Here is a 4,453-nt window from a genome sequence, read left to right as displayed (position 1 = left end):
CAACTCAATGGCAACCAACAACAATCTAACTACACACTGTCTGACTGTCCACCAATTTGTAAGCCATAAGGCTACGGGAGTCGCCTTATGAAAATCAGTCCCACAGAAGATATTTGTATGTAGTTATGGATTAAACTGTCTCCTCCCAAAAGATGTATCAATTTGGCTGGGCCATGATTTCCAGTATTATATAATTATCCTCCATTTTGTGACCAGACATAATTATCCTATGTGTTGTAAAGCCTCACTTCTATGATGATAATGAGGCAGGATGTGATCTATAGGATTAGGCTGTAATTTCAGCCAATCTCTTTTGACATATAAAAGAGATTAAACAAGCAAGCAGAGATTAGAGGGACCTGACTACCACCTGTGTCCCTTGGACACAGGGTCCCTGTACTGGGAAACTCCTAGAAGATTAACAACAAGACCTTCCCCTAGAGCTGATAGAAAGAGGAAGATTTCCTCTGAGGTTGGTGCCCTGAATTCAGACTTCTAGCCTCCTAAACTTCAAGAAAATAAATTTCTGTTTGTTAAAGCCACCCACTTATGGTAAGTCTCTTATAGCAGCACTAGATAACTGAGACATATGTCTAGTTTGGGATTGGCCTTAAACAACACGTGGATATTAATTATGAAATAGATGACATTTGATCTTGGGGATTTTTGCCTCTTTTTGCCATTCCCACGTCTGACACCTTACCATTCCTATTCTGAGACCCGAAGTTCTCTTCTTACTCCTATATCACCAAACCAACAGAATATTATTGAGTACCTACTGTGTACCAGACATTGTTCCAGGTACTAAGGATTCAGGAGTAATTGAGAATTTTCCACTGGCCAGAAATGTCCATGTGATCAATTCTTCTCGAATTAAGTGTCCATATGATCAATTCTTCTCGAATTAAGTGTCCATATGAATCACCTAGGAGCTCTGGTAGCATAGTGCCTAAGCACGTGACTGCTAACCAGAAGTCTGGCGGTTCAAACCCACCAGCTACTCCTCGGAAGGAAGGTTGGGCAATCTACTTCTGTAGTGATACCGCCTCGGAAACCCAAGGAGGAGTCGCTATGAGTCGAGTCTGACTCGATGGCAAACAACAACAACATGTATCACCTGGGGATCTTCTTAAAGTGCAGATTTGGGGTCCGTGGGTCTGGACTAGGGCTTCCGGGTCTGTATTTCTGAGAAGCTGCAAAGTGATGCCAATGTCGATTATGGAGCACCTTTCAGAAGCAAGGCCTCACAGCGGCCCATTCACTGTGGGTGCCCACACGCCTGGGCTGGGTTCCATGGCAAAAGGCAAAGGTTAGAAAAGAAAGATCTTTCCTTGGCTGACATGAACACTAAGGTATCAGGATGCCTAATTCATAACATAAAACTGCCTCATGGCATTTTTTTCATGACTAAGAAGGCAGAGTTTAATTTAAAAATGAATATTAACATTTTCAGTGATTCAGATCACGGGTGAAATTGCATGGGGGGAGTTCCATTGACAGATGGAACAAACAAAGCTGTCTCATCATTCCCCAGCACAGCCCACAGAAACGGTGCTTTGTTAGTCTATCTACAACAAATAACTATCTACTTGTGTTGCTTTTTTCCATCCATGCAGCAATAACAAAAGTAAACGAACATGATTGGATGCGTTTGAACTTGGTGGCGGCGAGAAATAAGCAGGGCTCTTTATAATTTCATCTGCCCCAACCTCAAGGGATAATTATTCTTCACTTCTCCTCAATTACATTCCTTGTGAGGATTGCAAATGCTTCCGTTCTAAAACTATCTATGAAAACAAAACAATACAAAGAGCTTGGAGTCACGAGGAGGAAATGGATAGACACAGACCATGCTTATCACTTCCCCCCTCTTCTCTCTCAGAGCAAAATGTTTTTCTCTTATGAATTGCTGGGAGTTTGAACTTTTGGCTCTGTTCTTTCTTTAAAGTGTTAGTACGTGAAGGATATAATTTTTAACAATTGACTGTTTGCAACAAAATGTTTTAACGCCAAACAATCTGGATGTCCTATCCATCTACCTTTCACCTTCAAGTTCTCTGAAAGGAGTTTACTTTTATAGTCAGTGTGAGGACAGGAAGGACAACTAACAGAAACCAGAGACACAGGAAAGAAGATGAGAGGGGCAAGGGCCCATTCTAGAAATTCTTCTAAATCGTTTTTTTGCATTAAAATATGTTGTCAGCTGTTGCATCCCATGGACCCGTGGCAGGAGTGGCTCTGAAGGGGACAGGCCAGAATCCAAAAGCAGAGGTGGAAAAAGCCAGGTGGGTCAGACAAGACTTTATTAGGGTACTGACAGACAGGGTTACTGCCGGAAATCTTGGGATGGACAAGCGAAGTGCTTAGAGACACCAAGTAGAGGTCTTTGCAGGGTGGAACAGGGTGTGGGTTTTTGTACTTAATGCTTATGTGCAAGGATACGTGTCGGGGAACGAGGAAAACACGTATCTATATACATATCATATATACACATATCATATACATCTCAAACTGTTGCATTTACCATATTGTCCTGTTAGGATTTGTTCAAATGTCTGTCTCTCTTAGGAGAGCTCCTTGAAGGCACAGACTATATGTCTTACCCAATTTTTGTTTTGTTTTTTTGAACTTTTGATGGTGGTTTGGGTGGAAGTTTATAGAGCAAATTCATTTCCCATTCAACAATTGACACACATTTTGTTTCCTGACATTGGTTGCAATCCCCTCAGTGTAACAGTCTACCCACTTCCTCCCTGGGTTTCCCATTTGCGTTTGTCCTACTTTCTAGTCCTTTCCTCCCTTCTGAGCTTTATCTTTGGGCACAAGCTGCCCTTTTGGTCTCTACAGTTGATTGGACTGAGGAGTACTTTCCTCCCTGATGTTGTTACTCACTTCATACACCTGTCTCTTGTTTGGCTGAAAGGTGACCCCTGGGGGTGGGTTTAGTTTCAGGCCTCAAGGGTCTCTGAGGGCCACAGTCTCAGGGTCCCATCAGTTTATCAGACCAGTTAGGCTGCTCTATTTTATGATTTTGAATTTTGTTCTACATTTTTTCTCCCACTCTGTCCAGGACCTTCCATTGTGATCCCTATCAGAGCAGTTGGTAGTGGAGCTGGACATCATTTAGTTCTCTTTCAGTCTCAGGGTCGAGCAGGCTGAGGTCTGTGTGATCCGTTAGACCTTTGGACTAATTGTTTCCTTGAGTCTTTGATTTCCTTCACTGTTTTTTGCTCTGGATGGGGAGGGACCAGTAGTTGTACCTTAGATGGCTACTTGCAATCTTTAAGACCCCAGTCCTACTCACCAAAGTGAGGATGTAGAACATTGCCTTTGTGAACCATTATGCCAATTAACCTAGGTGTCCCCTGAGACTATGGTCTTAAGTCCTGAAGCCCAGTGACTCATTTCTTCCAGGTGTTTGGTTATGGTTAAGAGATTTTTAAAACTCCCCCAATCCTATGGCCCTGGGATACATTCTGGGCCTGGAATAAAGTTCATTCCCAAGGGCTGACTCTCAGCCCAATAGTAAACAGGATGTACATGCAGACCACTCAAGCCAGGGTGACAGCACCCACATACTCTATGGTAATGCATCCCTTGGAGCAATCGGCCACCCACGGGGCACAAGAGGGGCAATATTCACACGGAGGAAATGCAGAACAAACAGGAGTGCATAACAATGAGGGGCACAGGGGGAGGGGTTACTGGGCAGGGAGGGGAGGAGACTGGGTTAGGGTTGGGCATGGTAAATGGGGAGTGAAAGTAAATGTACATGAAATGTTGAATGTAAAACAAACTCTTAAAATAAAAATTTTGAAAAAAAAAGTTTGAAAAATTGTGCCCCTGTATGCTCTGCTACATCCTTGGATGTACTTATAGCACCTACAACTTGTTGTTGTTGTTGTTATGTGCCGTCGAGTCGGACCCAACTCATAGCGACCCACAACTACATGCATAGAAACATCCTCTGTCAAACCTATATATACGCGTGGGTGTACTCTCATTTGCCTTCCAGTATCTGTTTAGCTTGCATTTCTCCCATGTATCTATGTACAATTATTGCTTGTTACTACTGTTACTGCAGGACCATGTATGTCATAGGGTTTACTTTTGTTGTCTTTTACTCTTGTACAACTCTCAGTGTCTTCCTTTGCCTCCATCATTTTGTGTTCCCTCCCCCTTAGTGTATATTTATATTGCCTTTCTCTTCTCCCAAGGTAATACCTGTCTACTCTCTAGTTAGTGATTTAGCCTCCCTTCCCTTATCACCCATCGCCCCTAGTAACCTTCAAGGAATATTTCTTTCTGTGAATAAAACTTTTCTTGATGCTTTGTCATAGTGGTTTCATATAATGTTTGTTCTTTTGTGATTGACTTATTTTACACAGGGAGTTTTGCTGGCATAGTGCCTGAGGCATTTGACTGCTAACCAGAAGGCTGGTGGTTCAAATCC

The sequence above is a fragment of the Orycteropus afer genome, unplaced genomic scaffold (assembly GCF_000298275.1).
Source record: "Orycteropus afer afer isolate SDZICR_OR568_19922 unplaced genomic scaffold, OryAfe1.0 scaffold00542, whole genome shotgun sequence".
In the NCBI taxonomy this organism is placed as follows: Eukaryota; Metazoa; Chordata; class Mammalia; order Tubulidentata; family Orycteropodidae; genus Orycteropus; species Orycteropus afer.
Note: the sequence above shows the minus strand (reverse complement) of the source record.